The sequence below is a fragment of the Macaca mulatta genome, chromosome 2 (genome assembly GCF_049350105.2).
Source record: "Macaca mulatta isolate MMU2019108-1 chromosome 2, T2T-MMU8v2.0, whole genome shotgun sequence".
Taxonomy (NCBI): domain Eukaryota; kingdom Metazoa; phylum Chordata; class Mammalia; order Primates; family Cercopithecidae; genus Macaca; species Macaca mulatta.
In genome coordinates, this window is record NC_133407.1 from 41,800,356 (window position 1) to 41,823,874 (window position 23,519).

General features: G+C 43.3%; 1 protein-coding gene across 5 annotated transcripts in view; it reads right to left on the reverse strand.

Annotated features, from left to right (window-relative positions):
- PIK3CB (phosphatidylinositol-4,5-bisphosphate 3-kinase catalytic subunit beta) overlaps positions 1 to 23,519 on the reverse strand; it is a 187,272-nt gene that overhangs the window by 141,422 nt on the left and 22,331 nt on the right. For 2 of the 5 annotated variants that reach the window (XM_028843742.2, XM_015132082.3), the window contains exon 2: positions 7,475 to 7,579. The exons of 2 other annotated variants lie outside the window; for them this stretch is intronic. The gene's annotated coding sequence lies outside the window, so the exon portion shown is untranslated. Of the gene's footprint in view, positions 1 to 7,474; positions 7,580 to 22,038; positions 22,399 to 23,519 lie in introns of all 5 variants that reach the window. One more of the 5 variants, XM_077991522.1, reaches the window with a different exon arrangement.

Sequence of the window (23,519 nt, forward strand, 5' to 3'; positions counted from 1 at the left end):
CTGGGCAACGTGGCAAAACACCGTCTCTATTAAAAATACAAAAAATTAGCCAGGTGTGATGGTGGGCACCTATAGTCTCAGCTACTCAGGAAGCTGAGGTGGGAGGATCACTTGAGCATGGGAGGTGGAGGTTGCAGTGAACTATGATTGCACCACTATACTCTAGCCTGGTTGACAGAGTGAGACCCTATCTCGAAAAAAACAAAAAGAAAAATTAAAGCATATGATCCAATATGATCTAATAATCCCACTTCTGGTGATGTATGCAAAAGAAATGAAAGCAGGGATTCACTCAGATTTGTACACCAGTGCTCACAGCAGCACTGGTCACAACAGTCAAAAGGTAGAAACAGCACCAGTGTCACCATCAACAGAGGTATAGACAAAAAAAAATATGGTGTGTACATACAATGGAATATTATTCAGCCTTTTTTTTTTTTTTTTTTTTTTTGAGACAGAGTCTCTCTCTGTCGCCAGGCTGGAGTATGGTGGCGTGATCTCAGCTCACTGCAACCTCCACCTCCTGGGTTCAGGAGCTTATCCTCACTCAGTCTCCCGAATAGCAGGGACTACAGGCGCAGGCCACCACACCCAGCTAACTTCCATATTTTTAGTAGAGACGGGGTTTCACCATGTTGGCCAGGCTGGTCTCGAACTCCTGACCTCGTGATCCACCTGCCTGGGCCTCCCAAAGTGCTGGGATTACAGGCGTGAGCCACCGGGCCCGGCCTATTCAGCCTTTAAAAGGAATGAAATTCTACTACATACTACAATATGAATGAACCTTAAAAACATAATGCCAAGTATAATAAGTCAGAAAAAAAAGGACAAATATTCTATGAGTCCACTTACACAAGGCACCTGAAGCAGAGTAGTCTAATTCACAGAGACAGAAAATAAAACAGTGGTTTCTCAGGAACTAAAGAAGAGGGGGCAATGAGAACTTATTATTTAATGGGTATAGAGTTTGGTTAGGGATGATGAAAAAGTTCTAGAGATGGACAGGGGTGATGTACTTTTGTGAATGTACTGAATTATACACTTAAAAGCGGTTACATTTTCCCCAGGTGCAGTGACTCACACCTATAATCCTAGCATTTTGTGAGGCCAAGGTGGGCAGATTGCTTGAGCTCAGGAGTTCGAGGCCAGCCTGAGAAACAGGGCAAAAACCTGTCCTCGTTTTTAAAAAAAAAAAAAAAAAAAAAAAAGCAAAATGGTAAATGTTATATTGTGTATACTTCACTTTTTTTTTTCCCCAAATAAACCCTGAGGCCAGGCACAGTGGTTCATGCCTGTAAGCCCAGCACCTTGGGAGGGCAAAACCGGCGGATCACAAGGTCAGGAGATGGAGACCATCCCAGCTAACACAGTGAAACCCCGTCTCTACTAAAAAAAAAAAAAAAAAAATAGCCAGGCGTGGTGGCAGGCGCCTGTAGTCCCAGCTACTTGGGAGGCTGAGGCAGGAGAATGGCGTGAACCCATGCATGAAGCAGAGCTTGCAGTGAGCCGAGATTGCGCCACTGCACTCCAGCCTGGGCGACAGAGCAAGACTCCGTCTCAAAAAAACAAAAAACAAAAAACAAAAAAAAAACAAAAGAAAAAACTCTGAGTCCCAGCTACTCAGGAGGCAGGAGAATCACTTGAACCTGTGAGGCAGAGGTTGCAGTAAGCTGAGATCACACCACTGCACTCCAGCCTGGGCAACAGAGTGAGACTCCTCCTCAAAAACAAAACAAAACAAAACAAAACAAAACGAAAAACCTGAAGCCAAATAAACTTGTCCATTATGAACTTACAGGCCCTCTGTGCCTCCAACTCACCTTTTTCTACTCTTCCTACCTCCTTGCAGTGTTCAAAAATCTGTTTTATGGTGCACCCTCTTCTCTCATCTTCACTTTCAGATACTTCAAACATCTGACCTCATCATTGGGTTTTTTTTTTTTTTTTGAGACATCTCGCTCTGTCACCCAGGCTAGAGTGCAGTGGTGCAATCTCGGCTCACTGCAACCTCCACCTCTCAGGCTCAAGCAATCCTCCAGCCTCAGTCTCTCGAGTAGCTGGGACTACAGGCATGCACCGCCACACCTAACTAATTTTTACATTTTTTGTGGAGATGGGGTTTTGCCATGTTGCCCAGACTGGTCTGGAACTCAAGTGATCTGCCCACCTCAGCCTCCCCAACTGTTGGGATTACAGGCGTGAGCCACTGTACCTGGCGGCCTCACAGTTCTTCAGCCTCAAGTTATACCTCTCAGCCACAGCTTGACCTTTCACCTCCCACCTCACTCCTGGATCTGCAGCTCCACCATCACACAGAAGAAAAACCAAAGGCCTGACTCTGGTCTACAACCTGACTCAAGCCTCTACCACATTCACTACGATGATGTCAGCTCCTACTACCTCCACCCTCACTTACTTCAGTGCAGTCCCACTGGCCCTTGTGCAGCTCATAAAACACATCAAGCACGTCCAGCCTCGAACACTTTGTATTTAAGTTCCCTCAGTCTCAAATGCCCTCCCCACCCTATTCAAAATACCCAGAGGGCCTGCTCCCTCACTTCATTTAGAGCTGTCAACTCAAATGTCACCTAATCAGAGAGGTCTTCCCTAACTTCACCTTAGTAAACGTACCCCTCCTTCAATGTCTACCTTTCCCTAATATATTTCCATACCTTCATGACAATAGCAAACAAGGTATAAATCTTCAAAATAGCACTTATCACCACCCAACATATTATATAGTAGGCCCTCCATATCTGTGTGTTCTGTATCAGTGGGTGCCACATCCGTGAATTCAACCAACTATGAATTGAAAATATTGGATGGGGGCCAGGCATGGTGGTGCATGCCTGTAATCCCAGCTACTCTGGAGGCTGAGGCAGGAGAATCGCTTGAACCAGGGAGGTGGAAGTTGCAGTGAGCTGAGATTGCGCCACTGCACTCCAGCCTGGGCAACAAAAAATTTTAAAAACAAAAGAAAATACTGGATCAGGTAATGGTTCTGTTGTGCCTGTACTAAACATGTACAGACTTTTTTCTATTATCATTATTCCCTAAATAATACAGTAACACCTATTCAAAGGCATTTACACTGTATCAGGTATTATAATTTTTTTTCATTTTCCAGGTTACCATTGAGATAATTTTTGTTTTTTGAGATGGGGTCTCGCTCTGTTGCCCAGGCTGAAGTGCAGTGGTGGCATCTGGGCTCACTGCAGCCTCGGCCTCCTGGGCTCAAGCAATCCTCCCACTTCAGCCTCCCAAGTAAGCAAGACTGCAGGCATTCACCACCATGCCTGCCTAATTACAGGTGTGAGCCACTGTACTTAGCTTGCATGTAGTTTAAATATTAAAGAGAGTGATTACGTTTTTACTCAGAAGAGGTAAGAGGTTTGACTCAGATCAAAGACATAGGTAGAGGGTTTAGCTCTTATCAGAGTAGCAATCTTTCTGCTTAGAAACTAGAGGACTGGAAGAGAGGATATACTAAGGAATTTTTAGGCAAAGAGGAAGAAGTTGTAGGATTTCTTTTCTCCTTCTCTTTCTCTCTCCCTCCCCTCCAACAGGGTCATACCTCTGTTGCCCAGACTGGAGTGCAGTGGTGCAATTATAGCTTGCTACAACCTTGAACTCCAGGGCTCGTGAAATCTTCCCACTTCAGCTTCCTGAGTAGCCAATACTGCAGGTGTGTGCCACCACACCCAGCTAAGTGTAGGATTTCCTATCTTACTTTTTTAATAATGTAGGGATTGAGGTTATCTGTTCGGCATATAGTTAATTAGTGGTGAGGTTGGGATCCTGGGAGAAGAAAGCATTTAGGAAAAACATTGTAGGGCAGCTACCAAATTCACCAAGTATTTACTGACCACCTGCATTGTGCCAGGCACTCTTGTAGACAAGATTAGTGTCCTTGTGGAGCTAATCACTGGAGTGAACAAAAACAATACTAAATTGTAATGTGATATGAAAAGAATTAAAATATGGCAGTTGACAGTGACTGGTTGTCTTCTACTGAGGAGGTGACATTAAGATCTGAAAGACAAGAATTTAGCCAAGCTAAAAGAAAATCAAGCTATGTAAGTTTAAACCTCGCCAGGCGTGGTGGCTCCCGCGTGTAATCCTAGCACTTTGGGAGGCCAAGGTGGGCTGATCACGTGAGGTCAGGAGTTTGAGACCACCCCGCCAACATGGTGAAACCCCGTCTCTACTAAAAATACACAAATTAGCTGAGCATGACGGCACATGCCTATAATCCCAGCTACTCAGGAGACTGAGGCAGGAGAACTGCTTGAATCTGGGAGGCGGAGGTTGCAGTGAGCCGAGACCGCACCACTGCACTCTAGCCTAGGTGTCACAGCGAGACTCTGTCTCAAAAAAAAAGTTTAAACCTCAAAGTGGAAATGAGCTGATTGTGTTTGAGGAATGGAAAGAATTTCAGTGTTTCTGCAATAAGGTGGATGAGGACCATAGTGTCATGAGATGAGATTAAAGAATTTGACTGGGCACAGTGGCTCACATCTGTAATCCCAGCACTTTGGGAAGCCAAAGCAGGAGGATCGCTTGAGGCTGGGAGTTTGAAACCCGCCTGAGCAACATACTGAGACCCCATCTCTTAAAAAAATTTCATATTGAAGTAGGCAGAGCCAGGCCACGTAGTATTCTGTGGCTGTGGTAAGGTGTTTAGACTCTAAGTCTTTTGAGGTTTTTTTTTTTTTTAGACAGAGTTTCACTCTTGTTGCCCAGGCTGGAATGCAATGCTGCGATCTCAGCTTACTGCAACCTCCGCCCCCCAGGTTCAAGTGATTCTTCTGCCTCAGCCTCCTAAGTAGCTAGGATTACAGGCACCCACCACCATGCCCAGCTAATTTTTTGTATTATTAGTAGAGATCAGGTTTCACCGTATTGGCCAGGCTGGTCTCTAACTCCAGACCTCAGGTGATCCACCTGCCTTGGCATCCCAAAGTGCTGGGATTACAGGCGTAAGCCACCGCACCTGGCATCTTGTGAGTTTTTTGTTTTTTTTTTTTAAAGATGGAGTCTCGCTCTGTCTCCCAGGCTAGAGTGCAGTGGTGCGATCTCGGCTCACTGCAATCTCCGTCTCCCGGGTTCACGCCATTCTCCTGCCTCTGCCTCCCATGTAGCTGGGACTACAGGCGCCCGCCACCACGCCCGGCCAACTTTTGTATGTTGTTTAGTAGAGATGGGGTTTCACTGTGTTAAGCCAGCATGGTCTCGATCTCCTGACCTCATGATCTGCCCGCCTCGGCCTCCCAAAGTGCTGGGATTACAGGCGTGAGCCACCATGCCCGGCCATCTTGTAAATTTTTAAGCATAAAAGTGATATGATATGATATATGCCTTAGAGTCCTCTGTTTTATTGAAGATGAATTACAGGTGCAGAATCGAAGCACAAAGGTCAATTAAGAGGCTGTTGCAACTGACCAGGCCAGAGACGACGGTGGAGAAACTTAATATGATTGCTGAGCAATAGTAAAGGCCTAGTTTGAGATAAGCTAGCATGACATGGCAGGCAGTATGAATTTAGCTAGCATAACCTTTTAGGTAAACATGAGAAATTTGACACTGGTAGTTGAAATAACTGTCTATGAGATGCAGGATTGATAAAGGGTATGCATCAAGGCACTGGAGACCATTATAGATTGAATACATATTTACTGAGCATCTACTAATATACCAAGAACTCTGCTACCTGCTAGGGTTACAACAGTGAACAAAAACAGAGGTCCATTTCTCATGGAGTTGATATTCTAATGAGGACAGAGAAGATAAACAATAAATATATAGTCACCTGTGGTATCTGTGGGGAATTGTTTCCAGGACCCTTGTGGATACCAAAATCCAGAAATGCTCAAGTTCCTGATATAAAATTGTATAGTCTTTGCATACAACCTATGCATACCTTCTTGTATACTTTAAATCACCTCTTGCTGGGTGAGCATGGTGGTTTACACCTGCAATCCCATCAGGAGGCTGAGGCAGGAGGATCACTTGAGCCCAGAAGTGATAGCATCACTGGACTCCAGCCTGAGTGATAGACTGAGACCCCATTTTCCTAAAAAAAAAAAATTATCTCGGCCGGGCTCACGCCAGTAATCCCAGCACTTTGGGAGGCCAAGGCGGGCAGATCACCTGAGGTCAGGAGTTCGAGACCAGCCTGGCCAACATGGTAAAACCCCGTCTCTACTAAAAATACAAAATTAGCGGAGCATAGTGGTGGCCGCCTGTAATCCCAGCTACTTGGGAGGCTGAGGCAGGAGAATCACTTGAACCCGGGAGGTGGAGGTTGCAGTGTGCCAAGGTTATGGTACAGCACTCCAGCCTAGGTGACAGAGCATGAGACTCTGTCTTAAAAAAAAAAGGCCCGGCACAGTGGCCCATGCCTGTAATCCCAGCACTTTGGGAGGCTGAGGCGGGCAGATCACCTGAGGTCAGCAGGTCGAGACCAGCCTGGCCAACATGGTGAAACTCCGTCTCTACTAAAAATACAAAAATTAGCCGACATGATGGCACATGCCTATAATCCCAGCTACTCGGGAGGCTGAGGCTGGAGAATCACTTGAACATGGGAGGCAGACGTTGCAGTGAGCCGAGATCATGCCACTGCACTCCAGCCTACATGACAGAGCAAGACTCTGTCTCAAAAAAATAAAAATAAAAATAATTGGGCATTAATTGATCTATAGGAGATTTGAACCAGATATATGGTTACCCTAACTATAACTCCAGTGCTTAAGGAAGTGATGGCTGCAGCTATATCACATATGGGTTTAATAAATAAATTAGCTAAAATATTCAGATTTTATCACCTCCTCTTTACTCTTCACTCCATTGCAAGCTGATTTTCAGCCATAAACAGCACCCTGAAATGGTCCCTGCTGGGATCATCAATGAATTCCTAAATGCCAAATCCAAAAGTTTCTTCAGTTCTCAACTAACCTGCCTAAAGAGCTTTCAACACTACTGACCCTCCTCTCTGCTTCATGAAGCTCTGTTCTTAACTCTGTAGGAAACACAATCCTCCATAACAGACTATCTTCAAACAAGACCTAGCATCCCCCCACTCCCACTCCCTACCATATAGGTTAACTAAAAGTTATAATCTGCTGGGAGCAGTGGCTCATGCCTGTAATCCTAGCACTTTGGGAGGCCAAGGTGGGCGGATCACTTGAGGTCAGGAGTTCAAGACCAGCCTGGCCAACAAGGTGAAACCCCATCTCTACTAAAAATACAAAAAAAATTTGCCAGGCATTGTGGCATGTGCCTGTAATCCCAGCTACTCAGGAAGCTGAGGCAGGAGAATTGCTTGAAACCAGGAGACAGAGGTTGCAGTGAGCCGAGATTATACCACTGCACTCTAGCCTGGGCAACACAGCAAGACTCCACCTCAAAAAAAAAAAAGATTTATACTCTAACCAATATATAAATAATTACAAATACAAAATTGGATACTTACCTAAGAATGATCACCCCCATTTCAGTCTTTCAGGAAAACAGATGACATTACTTATTTTTTAAAAGTGACGTTTTCATGGAAGACTTTTTCCAGTTAAAACATACACTACAAAAAAGGTTGAAGACAAAAGTATTAATCTAAATGGGCTAAATTAATTCAGGTAAATTTTATTACTTATATATGTAATCGCTTGTTAATGCTACACTTTTTAAAATATGTAGGTTGAAGATCTAATGAGGTTGAAGATCTTTGCTCTCAGATTTTGGCCATTTTCTTATTGGATTGGATTTTTCTAATTATTAGGCTTTATATATTCAGGACCAGGACAGACAACATAATTTGCAGAGCACAGTGCAAAATAAAAATGTGAGGCCTTTTCACCAAGATGGCACCAAAGAGAAAAAAGAAGCCCTGCCCCTCCCAAAGCTGAAGCCAAAACAAAGGCTTCAAAAGCCAAAAACACACTGCTGAAAGATATCTGCATGCTACCCACCTTCAGGCTGCCCCAAGACACTGCAGCCAAAATATCCTAGGAAGAGCACTCCCAAGAAAAACAGGCTTAACCCTGACCAATGAGAAGACGGAAGACCACACCACACTTGCATTAGTTGTGTATGTCAAAGCCAACAAGCGCCAGATCAAACAAGCTGTGAAGAAGCTCTAGGACACTGACATGGCCCAGGTCAACACAGGATCGGATCTGACAGAGAGAAGGCATATGTTCAACAGATTCCTGACTATGATGCTTTCAATGTTGCCAACAAAACTGGAATAACCTAAACTGAGTTCAGCTGGCAAATTCCAAATATAAATTTTTCACCATAAAAATATTTTAAAATAAGTAAATAAAAATGTTGGACTACTTTTTCAAAAATTAAGAATTTCAAGACAGTGACAGCTTACCAATAAACTAAGCACAGGAACCATCTAAATGAGGGGTCCTGCGTGACTGCACAGATTGCACACCCATGAAGCCAGCCCTGGTTAGGACACTAATTCCCTATTACATATATTACAATTATTTTTCCCAAAATGTGCGCCATGTTTTCACTTTCTTTAAGGTGTCTTTTGATGAAGATGAATTTTTTAAATGAGAGGAACATTATAAAACAAATTTCAGAACAATTTCAAAGTACATTAAGCTGATTGTTTTTCCAAAAGTAAGAAAATTGGTGAACTCAAAAATAACAAACTTGTTTATTCAGGATGTTGATAGCGGCGGAGACTATGAATGTGTCGGTATGGTTATGACTGTGTAGGGTAATGGGTGTATGTGAAAACTCTCTGTACCCCTGCTCAACTTTGCTGTGAACCTAAAACTACTCCTAAAAATAAAATCCAGGGCCAGGAGTGGAGGCATGTGCCTGTGATCCAGTTACTCAGAGGCCAAGGTGGAAAGACCACTTGAATCCAGGAGGCCCAGGTTGCAGTGAATCAAGATCGCACCACTGCACTCCAGCCTGGGCAACAGAAATAGACTCTGTCTCAAAAAAAAAAAAAAAAAAGAAAGAAAAAGAAAAAGAAAAAGAAAAATCCTATATACTCTATGGAAAGATTGTCTGTGTAAATCTCTACTCTTAAGTGAAAAACACACTGTGCAAGGGGGAAGGTGGGAAAACCAATTTGCGAAATAACAGCTATAATATGCTACCTTTGAGATTGGTGGATTGTAGGGTAAAGATAGAAAGAAACAAGAATCTGGCTGGGCGCGGTGGCTCAAGCCTGTAATCCCAGCACTTTGGGAGGCCGAGATGGGCGGATCACGAGGTCAGGAGATCGAGACCATCCTGGCTAACACGGTGAAACCCCGTCTCTACTAAGAAATACAAAAAAATAGCCGGGCGAGGTGGCGGGCGCCTGTAGTCCCAGCTACTCCGGAGGCTGAGGCCGGAGAATGGCGTGAACCCGGGAGGCGGAGCTTGCAGTGAGCTGAGATCCGGCCACTGCACTCCAGCCTGGGCTACAGAGCGAGACTCCGTCTCAAAAAAAAAAAAAAAAAAAAAAAAGAAAGAAACAAGAATCTGTAGTTTTTTATTTATCTGTCTGTTTTTGTTTTTGTTTTTGAGACAGCCTGTTGCCCATGCTGGAGTGTGGTGGCACAATAGCGGCTCACTGCACCCTAGACCTCCCTGGCCTCAGATGATCCTCCAGTTCAGCCTCCCAAGTAGCTGGGACTACAGAGGCACACCACCACGCCCGGCTAATTTTTGTATTTTTTGTAGAGACGGTTTCACCACGTTGCCCAGACTGGTCTTGAACTCCTGGGATCAAGTGATCCACCTGCCTCGGCCTCCCAAAGTTCTGAGATTACATGCCCAAGCCATTGTACCTGGCCAGAATCTGTATTTTGGGGGGGTTTTTTTTTCTTTCTTTTTTTTTTTTTTGAGACAGAGTCTCGCTCTGTCACCCAGGCTGGAGTGCAGTGGCACAATATCGGCTCACTGCAAGCTCCGCCTCCCGGGTTCACGCCATTCTCCTGCCTCAGCCTCCCGAGTAGCTGGGACTACAGGCGCCTGCCACCACGCCCGGCTAATTTTTTGTATTTTCAGTAGAGACGGAGTTTCACCGTGTTAGCCAGGATGGTCTCGATCTCCTGAACTCATGATCCACCCACCTTGGCCTCCCAAAGTGCTGAGATTACAGGCGTGAACCACCGTGCCCCGCCTTTTTTTTCTTTTTTTTTTTTGAGACGGAGTCTAACTCTGTTGCCCATGCAGGAGTGCAGTGGCATGATCTCGGCTCCTGCAACCTCTGCCTCCCAGGTTCAAGCGATTCTCCTGTCTCAGTCTCCCAAGTAGCTAGGATTACAGACGCGCAACACCAAGCCCGGCTAATTTTTGTATTTTTAGTAAAGACAGGGTTTCACCATGTTGGTCAGGCTGGTCTTGAACTCCTGACCTCGTGATCCACCCACCTCAGCCTCCCAAAGTGCTGGGATTACAGGCGTGAGCCACTGCGCTGGGCCCAGAATCTGTATTTTTATTGTCTTTATTTATATAAAGAAACTCTAGAAGGTTACATGAGAAACTGAACAATAGTTTCCTGGGTGGGGTGGAGTGTTGGAGGAATGGTGTGAATAGAAACAGGGCAGCTGAGGGATATAGGTGGGAGAGAGATTTTCCACTGTTTTTTTGTATTTAGAAGTATTTATAACTCCAGGATAATCTATTACTACAATACACAGATTAGTAAATAAATGAACCAAAATAGGGCCTAAATACTATCAACACAAACACACAATAACAGGGCCTATTCTTTTACTATCTCTGGAACTAAGACCTTAGCACTGCCCACCTCACTAAAGTCATCAACCCAAGATCTCTAACACTAGTCCCCTTGAAAAAGGATATTTTCTCCATAATTCCATGTTGCTTCTCTCAGGGTCAGGGTCAACTTTTTCTCCTCTAGCTATACAAATCCTCCTGTCTCTTCTGAACAAAAGCCTCACCAAGCCAGGCACAGAGATGTAAGCCTGTAATCCAGTTACTTGGGAGGCCAGAGGATCACTTGCGCCCATAAATTCAAGACAACATGGCGAAACCCAATCTCTACTAAAAATACAAAAATTAGCTGGGCACGGTGGCATATGTCTATAATCCCAGCTACTCAGGACGCTGAGGCTATGCTGTTCCAACACCCTCCAAATCTGCGTCTCTACTTCAAATCTTACCTTTTTTTTTTTTTTTTTGAGTCTCACTGTCGCCCAGGCTAGAGTGCAGTGGTGCGATCTCAGCTTACTGCAACCTCTGCCTCCCAGGTTCAAGCAATTCTCCTCCCAAGAGGCTGGGATTACAGGTGCCTGCTACACACCCAGCTACTTTTTTTGTGTGTTTTTAGTAGAGATGGGGTTTCACCATATTGGCCAGGCTGGTCTTGAACTCCTGACCTTGTGATAGGCCCACCTTGGCCTCCCAAGTCAAATCTTACCTCTCTACAATTAATGCGCACCATATCAACCAGAATGTACCTTGTACAGCATAAATCAGATCACCAGAGTGATCTGCTTAAAACCTTCCAAAGGCTTCCTGCTGTAACCCTACCTGCATTACAACTATGAACTACTAAGACCCTACATGATATTAAAAATGACCTACCCTATATGAACTGGTATCTGTCTACAACTAACCTCATCTTTTTTCTTGTTTTTTTGTTTGTTTTTGAGACAGTGTCTTGCTCTGTCACCCAGCCTGTTGTGCCGCGGCACGATCACTGTTCACTGCAGCCTCAACCTCCTAGGCTCTAGGGATCCTCCCACCTCAGCCTCCCTAGTAGCTAAGACTACAGGCATGTGCCACCACGCCTGCCTAATTTTTTTTATTTTTTTGCAGAGACAGGGTTTTACCATGTTGGTCTTGAACTCCTGCGCTCAAGCAATCCACCCACTTCGGCCTCTCAAAGTGCTGGGATTACAGGCATAAGCTGACATGCCAGGCCCTGACCTCATCTGCTTTCCTCTTCATTCAACTACTCTCTAGCCTTACTGGTATATTTTCTCTTCCTCACATTTTGTTCCTAATGTAAGGCTCTTGTACATGCTGTTCCTTCCGTTTGCAATGTGCTGCCTCCAGGTCTTCTGTTCATAACATTTATGTTTTAACTCAAAGTTACCTCTTCTAAGAGGCATTCTATATAGTCTCACAGTTAAGATAGCAACCTAGGTCATTATCTACCACATTACTTTATCATCTTTATAATATTTATTAATAATCACAATTCTCATTTATTAATATAAATACTTCTTCTACTGGAGAATAGAAGAGTCTTAAGGATAACTTTTAACCCATGACACTATTTTTTTTTTTTAAACAGTCTTTGTCACCGAAGCTGGAGTGTAGTGGTGCAATCATGGCTCACTGCAGCCTTGACCTCCTGGGCTCTAGGGATCCTCCCGCTTCAGCCTCTTGAGTAGCTGGGACTACAGACGTGTGCCACCACACCCAGCATTTTTTTTTTTTTTTGTAGGGATGGGGTCTACTATGTGGTACAGGCTGGTCTCAAACTTCAGGGCTCAAGCAATCCTCCCACCTCAGGCTCTGAAAGTGCTGGGATTACAGGCTTGGGCCACTGCACCCAGCTACAACTCTATTATTATTATTTTTGAGATGGAGTCTCACTCTATCACCCACGCTGGAGTGCAGTGGTGCAATCTTGGCTCACTGCAATCTCCATCTTCTGGGTTCGAGTGATTCTACTGCCTCAGCCTCCTAAGTACTTGGGATTACAGGTGTGCGCCACCACGCCCAGCTAATTTTTGTAGTTTTAGTAGAGATAGGATTTTGCCACATTGGACAGGCTGGTCTTGGACCTCCTGACCTCAGGTTATCTGCCCACCTAGGCCTCCCAAAGTGCTGGGATTACAGGCGTGAGCCACTGTGCCCGGCCTATTTTTTAACTTTTCTATTAATTCTCAATTATTTCAAAATCACATACATATAAATTTCACACTAAAACAGAACAGATTCAGGAAGCATTTTTAAAAATCCCCCATGCCCTTTCTTCGTACTCAATGTATTATGTAGGATGTAGCCCACTTACTACAGTAAGTTCAATAAAAGTTTACCTATTCTCAAACAGGTAATTAGGGGTAAGACTTCTAACAAAATTCTCTAGGCACAGTAAAAATGAAATGAGAAGTCAAAAAAGCAAGTAGAACAGGTACCCATAATAATGAAATGAGGTGATATAGCAAGAGTATTATTTTAAAAATAACAATAATCTACACAGGAATGAGCAGTTGTACTATAGTAATTTGTATCAAATATCAGAGCCTCCCCATTTTATGTTCACTGTGTGCTTCTGGATCATGCCACAGCCATTATCAATGCATTAAATGCATAAAATTACCCATATTCAAAGTTGTAAGAATGACAGAAGAGGTGTATGTTTATAGTTGAAAACAGTCACAGGCCAGGTGCAGTGGCTCATGCCTGTAATTCTAAAGCTTTGAGAGGCTAAGGAAGCAGGACTGCTTGAGCACAGGAGTTGGAGGACAGCCTGGACGACATAGCAGATCTCATCTCTAAAAAAAAATAAAAATAAAAATTAGCCGGGCGCAGTGGCTCACACCTGTAATTCCAGCACTTTGGGAGGCCAAGGCAGGGGGATCAGGAGGTCAAGAGATTGTCCTGGCCAACATGGTGAAACCTTGTCTCTACTAAAAACACAAAAATTAGCCGGGTGTGGTGGCGCATGCCTGTAGTCCCAGCTACTTGGGAGGCTGAGGCAAAAGAATCACTTGAACCCGGGAGGCAGAGATTGCAGTGAGCTGAGATTGGGCCACTGCACTCCAGCCTGGCAACAGAGCTAGACTGCGTCTCAAAAAAAGAAAAAAGAAAAAAAAATAGCTGGGTGTGTTGGTACACACCTGTAATCCTAGCCACTTGGGAGGCTGAGGCGGATCACCTGAACGTAGTTCAATGCTGCAGTAAACTATGATGGTGCCACTGAACTCCAGCCTGGGCAAAGCAGCAAGATCCTGTTTCTAAAAACAAAAACAAAAAAGGAGAAAAAGAAAGAAGGACAGAAAAGGGGGGCCAGGCACAGTTACTAAACACCTATAATCCCAGAACTTTGGGAGGTCGAAGTGGGTGGATCACTTGAGATCAGGAGTTCAAGACCAGCCTGGCCAACATAGTGAAACTCTGTCTCTACTAAAAATACAAAAAACAAAAACAAACAAACAAAAATTGCCAGGCATGGTGGCGGGTGCCTATAAACCAAGTTACTCGGAAGGCTGAGGCAGGAGAACTGCTTGAACCCAGGAGGTGGAGGTTGCAGTGAGCCAAGATCGCACCACTGCACTCTAGCCTGTGTGACAGAGACTCCATCTCAAAAAAAAGAAAAAAGAAAAAAGAAAGAAAGAAAAGGGAAGGGGGAAAGCAGAAAGGGGAAAGGATAGAGGAGGAAAGGAAAGGAGGGAAAGAGGGTGGGAGGGAGAGATTCTCATCTCTATTGAGATATTAACAAGTTACCTTGCCTGTGGAAAACTCCATTGTTAATTTGTGAGGGAAAAAAAGAGAGAAAAAAGGTCAAATAATGTCAGTATTGTTATTTAAAAAAAAAAAGTTACGGCCGGGCGTGGTGGCTCACGCCTGTAATCCCAGCACTTTGGGAGGCTGAGGCAGGTGGATCACGAGGTCAGGAGATCGAGACCATCCTAGCTGACACAGTGAAACCCCGTCTCTACTAAAAATACAAAAAATTAGCTGGGCGTGGTGGCGGGTGCCTGTAGTCCCAGCTACTCGGGAGGCTGAGGCAGGAGAATGGCGTGAACCCAGGAGGCGGAGCTTGCAGTGAGCCGAGATTATGCCACTGCACTCCAGCCTGGGTGACAGAGCGAGACTCCGTCTCAAAAAAAAAAAAAAAAAAAAAAAAACGGTTTGGACCTTCCAGAGCTCAGGGACCTCTCGGGGTCCCCGTACTGTATTTTGAGTACTAATCCTGCTCTATTCTGTGATCCACAATACCCTAGATAGGATCTATATCTATCATTTGTATTTACCCCAACATATCAGAATTATCTGTTCATTTGCCAGTCTCTCTTGAAGTTTCTTAAAACTAAAACTATGAGCCATGAACCTTCTTCAACTTTGCAACCCCAGTGCCTCATACAGCACACAACACATATCCTCTCAATAAATGTTGGATATAGGAAAATATTCACACACTCTAATATATTAATATAAAGGTGTATGTGAATAAAGCGGAGTTTCCCATGGCCAACTCTTTAGCTAAAAGAAATGTAGGAAAGAAAAATCTTACGATAAACTGACAGCAATGTCAGAAGTAGAATAAAAGATACAGTCAAACCTGGTATGACCACATTAGATCAGACCTTTTCAGAAAGTTCAGCCCTGAGGAAACAAGGAAAGCAGATCCTAAAGGGCATCTTAAACTGTAAACAAACACCCACTGCTCCAGTCTTCCACCAGAATAAAAAGTATCCACCTCTGCAAGCAGACAATTAAACCACTGTTTTTAAAAAGGTTGGGAAGGGAGGTGGTGTCAAGGCAGGGAGAGTACCAGAGACTAGATGACTAAGAAAGAACACAAACAAGTATCCTCAACTTATGAAACTTATGTATATTTTAAATCTTGTCTAATTAGAATATGACAAAACACATTTTCCTGTCTTTATTTGCATTAGTTTTTAAATCAATGCCTCTTTCCATTTATACGAATGACCCCCATCCTCCCAATCCAAGTAAACACCAACATGATAGCATTACTGAACACAGGACACACATTTGCCTCTCTTGCTTATTATTACACGTGGCCCAGTACCTTGATGCTTAACAAATATATCTAGATTGTTCATTAATTGGATATCTGAAACAGCACTTGGGCCAAGGGAAAAGAATTCCTTTTGCAGAAAAGTCCTGGGATGAGGCGGAGGCAAGGTGTCATACAAGCCAAGACACAAAAGAAGCTCTTGGAAGAGGCTCAGGTGTGAAGGGAAAATTCTATGCTGAGTTTTACCACAAAGGCACTAGGGAAGTCACTGGAGCTGATGGCCTCCTTCTCTGGGCCTCCATTCTCAAACACAACATGAAGCTCTAAAATGCTTAGCTCTCTACCTTGATTTTCAGAAAGTCTCTGTGGCTCGTCTATCTAGGAAAGCTCCAGCCTTCTCAGGAGAATAAATTTGACATTCCAAAGGTGTGAATTTTGACCAGAATCAATTCACTGGAGGCCCACATCAACACAGCAAAGCATTCAATTATTGTTAGATAATTTACAAACAGGTTAATACTGTTTCCACATCTTCTAGATAACAGCAAAGCATTCAATTATTGTTAGATAATTTACAAACAGGTTAATACTGTTTCCACATCTTCTAGATAAGAAAATAGGTATAGAAGCAACTTGACAGGCCAGTTGCAGTGGCTCACACTTATAATCCCAGCACTCTGGGAGGCAGAGGCAGAAGGATTGCTTGAGCCCAGAACAACATAGCAAGACTCCACCTCTACAAAAAATAAAAAAAAATTAAAAAAAAAAATAAAAAAAGAAGTAACCTCACAAATCACTTGGCCTCTTATAGAGAAAAAATACATTAATATTTTATTTAAAAAAACAGGCCAGGCATGGTAGTTCATACCTATAATCCTAGCACTTTGGGAGGCCAAGGCAAGAGGATGGCTTGAGCCCAGGAGTTCAAGACCAGCCTGGGCAATAGAGCAAGAGCCCCTCGCTACAAAAAAATTAAAAATCAGCCAGGCGGCAGGGCGCGGTGGCTCACGCCTGTAATCCCAGCACTTTGGGAGGCTGAGGCAGGTGAATCACTAGGTCAGGAGATCGAGACCAACCTGGCTAACACAGTGAAACCCTGTCTCTACTAAAATACAAAAAAATTAGCCAGGTGTCGTGGTGGGCACCTGTAGTCCCAGCTGCTCAGGAGGCTGAGGCAGGAGAATGGCGTGAACCCAGGAAGTGGAGTTTGCAGTGAGCCAAGATCATGCCACTGCACTCCAGCCTGGGAGATAGAGCAAAACTCCGTCTCAGAAAAAAAAAAAAAAAATCAGCCAGGCAAGGTGGCACATGTCTGTAGTACCAGCTACTCAGGAGGCTGAGGTGGAAACATCGCTTTTGCCCAAGAAGGTTGAGGCTGCAGTGAGTCGTGATCATGCCACTGCACTCAGCCTGAATAACAGAGTGAGATCGTGTCTCAAAAAAAACAAAAGAGCAAAAAGTCTGGAAACTATGGCTCTTAAATTAAGTGGACACAATGATGTTTTTATTCTCATCTGATATTCTTAACAACTCTTAACAAAATCGCTGTAAAATAAGCTAAAATGTAAATCTAAATCACTAAATGCAAGACGCAATTGCTTAAGAATTCTTAATTTTACAATTTCTTTCCAAAGTATACTGAAAGCAGCCTTTAGAAAACTCAGTATGGCAGGGCACAGTGGCTCATGCCTATAATCCCAGCACTTTGGGAGGCCAAGGCAGGCAGATCACGAGGTCAAGAGATTAAGACCAACCTCACTAACACGGTGAAAACCCATCTCTACTAAAAATACAAAATAATTAGCCGGGCGTGGTGGTGGGCACCTGTAGTACCAGCTACTTGGGAGGCTGAGGCAGAATGGCGTGAACCTAGGAGGCGGAGCTTGCAATGAGCAGAGATCATGCCACTGCACTCCAGTATGGGCGACAGAGCAAGACTGTCTCAAAAAAAACCAAAAAAACAAAAACAAAAAAAACGGATTTAGGATGCACATCTTCTCTTTTTTTTTTTTTTTTTGAGATGGAGTCTCGCTCTGTTGCCAGGCTGGAGTACAGTAGCGCAATCTCGGCTCACTGCAACCTCCGCATCCCCGGTCCAAGCGAGTCTCCTGCCTCAGCTTCCTGAGTAGCTGGTATTACAGGCATGCCCCACCATACCGGTTTAATTTTTGTATTTTTAGTAGAGACGGGGTTTCACCACGGTGGCCAGGATGGTCTCAATCTCTTGACCTCCTGATCCTCCCACCTTGGCCTCCCAAAGTGCTGGGATTACAGGCATGAGCTACCGCGCCCGGCCCCATCTTCCATTCTTTCCCTTACAAAAAGAATCAGAACTTCCTTAATTAGATCAGCAGAGCAATAGTTTCTTCAAGATTGAGAAAGTTGTGCTAATATAATTATACACATATCAATGGTTTATTTATTAAATCTTCAGTGATTTTTTCAGACTCTAAGAGAAATCAGCCAGGTGAGGTAGCTCACACCTGTAACCCAGCACTTTGGGAGGCCAAGGTGGGCAGATCACTTGAGGTCAGAAGTTCAAGATCAGCCTGGCCAACATGGCGAAACCCTGTCTCAACCAAAAATACAAAAATTAGCCAGGTGTGGTGATGCACGCCTGTAGTCCCAGCTACTCTGTAGGCTGAGGCAGAATTGCTTGAACTCAGGAGGCAGAGGCTGTAGTGAGCTGAGATTGCACCACCGCATTCTAGCCTGGGCGACAGAGTGAGACTCCATCTCAAAAATAAAAATAAAAAAAAAAGATCACTGTTATATTATTCACCCACATGATAACTAAACATGCTCAGCAGAACAGGGAGTTCCAAGAGTGACATAGTTGTATTGGACAACGCTAGAACTGAAGAGGGGAAGCTCTGAACCTCAAACAAATTGAGGCCTGCTTATTCAGGATTGCTCTAGAAAAATTAGACTTGAAAAGAGACCAATGGAAGGTAAACAGCTAGAATGGCCAGCAGCAAAATAAGCTTGTATTAGGAGAATAGTGAAAAAATAAAGATTTCTTAGATGGAATCACCCTGGGAAATAAGTCAACTTGCCAATGGTGATACTGTATACAGCTGGACATTGAAGAATACCACTCTTAAAATACAAGAAACTGGAATATTGCAGATTCTAGGCAGGCGATAAGAGGTTTACTCTCCAAAATAAACTTGTATTTTTAAACTTTATACTATGTGCAAGCATTCCACAGCTCCTATAGCTTTTTGCAGTAGTGTCCTCAAATACATAAATTATATGCATACATATAGATATGTTAACTACTATTATAAATATGAGCCACTTATTATAGAAAATATGTCAATTTGCCTTCATTGTTTCTGGTCACAATCTGTATCTTGGGATAATACAGGATATGAACCAAATGTTTCAAAGTCAAATCTAAATCTTATTTATCCAGGCCCTATAACCCTAGCACTTTGGGAGGCCCAGGCAGGAGAATTGCTTGAGCTCAGGAGTTCAAGACCAGCCTGGGCAACATGATGAAACCCCGTCTCTACAAAATATAGAAAAATTAGCCACGTGTGGTGGCACGCACCTGTAATCCCAGCTAGTCAGGAGGCTGAGGCACAAGAATCACTTGAACATGAGAGGTGGCGGTTGCAGTGAGCCGAGATTGCACCACTGCACTCCAGCATAGGCAACAGAGTGAAACTCTGTCTCAACAATATAAAATAAAATAAATAATAATAAAATAAACCTTATTTATCCATTATAGCACTGCTTGTAATGGCAATACACTATAAACGTTCTTAAAGTTTGTCAATAGAGGACTGATTAGATGCACTATGGTACATCCATATAACAGAATGTTGTACAGCTATAAAAAGAAAGAAAAGTCCAGGCATGGTGGGAACAGTGGTTCACACCTATAATCCCAGCATTTTGGAAGGCCAAGGTGGGAGGATCACTTGAGTCCAGTAGTTCAAGACCAACCTTGGCAGCATGACAAGATTTCATCTACACTAAAAATTTTAAAACTTAGCCAAGCATGGTGGTGGCACCTGTAGTCCCAGTTACTTGAGATGCTATAAAGGTAGAAGGATCGCTTTTGAGCTCAGCAGGTTGAGGCTGCAGTGAACTATGATCATGTCATTGCACTATAGCCTGGGGAAGACAGCAAGACCCTGTCTCAAAAAAAAAAAAAAAGTCTGGCTTCCAAGTTGCCTTCTCTCACTAGTCCAGCTCACACTGACCTTGATCGCCTCATAAATTCGAGGGTTTCTTTTAAAAACACAATTAAGCACTACACCACATGCTGCCTTTAGTGCTGATTATTTTTATTATATATGTCATATTCCCTCAATCAGACTGAGGGCCAGGAAAAGATAGATTTTTTTTCTCCCTGTGACATATGGTATTTGAATTCCAAAATTAACAGAGCTTCTTATCTACTGCTCAGCAAGTTCCAAAATTTCATTTTACCATTTCTTTTTTTAACTATAAAACTTAAGACAGAACCCCATGTCCCATCCAAGAAATTAAAGGGGGGAAATATATTACTTATTGACAACAGTCAAAATCTCTGTTAAAAGAAGTTTAAAAAACAACCTCTCATGTAATATGTAAACCTATAAAACATTTAGAAGGCCGGGTGCAGTGGCTTACACCTGCAACCTCAGCACTTTGGAAGACCAAGGCAGGAAGATCATTTGAGCCCAGGAGTTCAGGACCAGCCTGGGCAACAAAGCGAGACCCTGTCTCTACAAAGAAAAATACAAAGAGCCAGGTGTGGGAATGCACACCTGTAGTCCCAGCTACACAAGACGCTGAGGTGGGAGGGTCGCTTGAGCCTGGGAGGCAGAGGTTACAGTAAGATGAGATCATGCCACTGCACTCTAGACTGGACAACAAGCGAGACTGTCTCAAAACAAAAAAAAAAAATTAGGAGAAAATCTAGGCCCTCTCTCTTTCTCTCTCTCTCTATATATATACACACACACTATATATAATAATGTTTTATATATGAATATAAAAGTTTTATATGTGAATATATTATACTATATAATATATACTAATACATTTTATATATTAAAAATATTTATTTATTTCTGCTGTTTAAAGGGAAAATCCAGTTGATCTTGAGTTTGGCTATGAGTTTTCAGACACCACCAAAAAGCAAGATCTATAAAAAAAAAAAAAATGGGTAAGCTGGTCTTTATTAAAACTTACAACTTCCAGCCGGGCATGGTGGCTCATGCCTGTAATCCCAGCACTTTGGGAAGCCGAGGCAGGTGGATCATCTGGGGTCAGGAGTTCAAGACCATCCTGGCCAACATGGTGAAACCCTATCTCTACTAAAAATACACAAAAAAGTTAGCTGGGCATGGTGGTGTGCACCTGTAATCCCAGTTACTCGGGAGGCTGAGGCAGGAGAATCGCTTGAACGCGGGAAGCGGAGGTGGCAGTGAGCTGAGACTGCACCACTGTACTGCAGCCTGGGGGACAAGAATGAGACTTCGTCTCCAAAAAAAGAAAACAAAAAGCCAGATATTTCACTATTGGAGTAGGAGTTTACAGCAGTTAAACAAGAAGAGGAAGCAAAAGTGGATTGGAGTTAGAAACATCAGTATAAACTAATGTTTAGCTTAACATAGATATAGTTAAATATGGAAAAATTTATAGACATATGTATATAGTGTTCACATATATTTCCTTGCTCTATCAGCTGAGAGAGCTTAGAAGCAGACACCCCAGTAGTAAAGAGTGTATATTATGGTCAGCTCTTAGTTTCTAATACTATTCTCCAATAAAAGGGACCAGTTCCCTTGGAGAAATGACTGATCCTAGGATGAGGTAAGAAATACACAAAGTAAGCCTTGAATATCTTGTAGTAACGTAAAGTAAAAAAGTGCTCAAACACACACACACAATGATAGGAAATCGTCAAAGGGTCACAGGGCAAACTGAAAGAGCTCCCAATGGCCAAAGCTAAAATATTCTGAGCAACAAAGTAATGAAGTATTGGATTATAAACCAAAGTACAAAATACATACTAGTCTACACTGATATAAGTAAATGATTAAACAAATAAATGGGAGAGGAGAATAAATCTCCCACACAAAATTCCAAATAATTTGTGTAGATACACCCCCATCAAGGAAATGAACTATAACGCCCCACTCTTTAAGTGTGAGCTGCACGTAGTGCCTTCCTTCCAAAAAGTATAATATGAAAAGGAGAGGGAAAGAGTAACTTTATAGCAGAGAAACCTAACAAACTACCTCAGTCAGTCGATCAAGGACAACATCAACAATGATAATTCATTTTTTAGTATATACTTTTGATATCATGTCAGAAAAATGGCACTTTACCTCTGTGGTCATCCTCTCAAAAATCCGTAATTCCAGTCTAATCATTTTAAAAAAAAAAAAAAACAACAAAAAAACAACAGGCTGGGCGCGGTGGCTCAGGCCTGTAATCCCAGCACTTTGGGAGGCCGAGACGGGCGGATCACGAGGTCAGGAGATCGAGACCATCCTGGCTAACACGGTGAAACCCCATCTCTACTAAAAAAAATACAAAAAATTAGCCGGGCGTGGTGGTGGGTGCCTGTGGTCCCAGCTACTCGGGAGGCTGAGGCAGGAGAATGGCGTGAACCCGGGAGGCGGAGCTTGCAGTGAGCCGAGATTGCACCACTGCACTCCAGCCTGGGAGACAGAGTAAGACTCCTTCTAAAAACAAAACAAAACAAAACAAAACATAAAAATCAGAAAAATTCAATTGAAAGACATTATGCAAAATAACTGACCAGTATTCCTCAGAACTGTCATGGTTATCAAAAACAAGAAATGTCGGCCAGGCGCGGTGGCTCACTATGCCTATAATTCCAGTACTCTGGGAGGCCAAGACAGACAGATCACAAGGTCAGGCATTTGAGACCAGCCTAGTCAATGTAGCGAAATTCTGTCCCTACTAAAAATACAAAAATTAGCTTGGCGTGGTGGTGCATGCCTGTAATTCCAGTTACTCAGGAGGCTGAGGCAGAATTGCTTGAACCTGGGAGGTGGAGGTTACAGTGAGCAGAGGTTGCAGTGAGCTGAGATTGTGCCACTACACTCCAACCTGGGTGACAGAGCTAGACTCTGCCAAAAAAAAAAAAAAAAAAAAGTCTAAGAAACTGTAATGGCACCACTAAGGACAACTAAAAAATATTGTGGGAAAAAAATACATAATTGGTAAAATTGGAATATAAACTATATATTAGGTAACAACACTGTACCGATGTTAAATTTTTTTTTTTTTTTTTTTTTTACTTTTTTTTAGCTTTTTTAATTTGGTAGGGAATAACAGTCCATGATTCCGAAGGTGATGATGTTTTCTTGACTCAGGTATGACGCGTTCATCCTTCTTTTGCTGTACGAATGACAGTCTTGGTTACGAATGACAGTCTTGGTGGTTAGAAGTACAAGGTAAGGTCCTTCCCAGGCTGGCGTGAGTTTTCCTTGTTGGTTGTTTTTTTTTTTTTTTTTGAGACAGAGTCTCACTCTGTCACCCAGGCTGCTGTGCAGTGGCACGATCTCCACCTCCTGGGTTCACCTCCTGTCTCAGCCTCCCGAGTAGCTGGGACTACAGGCGCCCGCCACCACACCCGGTTAATTTTTGTATTTTTAGTAGAGACGGGGTTTCACCGTGTTAGCCAGGATGGTCTCAATCTCCTGACCTCGTGATCGACCCGCCTCGGCCTCCCAAAGTGCTGGGATTACAGGCATGAGCCAGCATGCCCGGCCAATGTTAAATTTTCTAAATGTAACTATACTATTGATATGCAAGAAAATTTCTACAGATAAACATA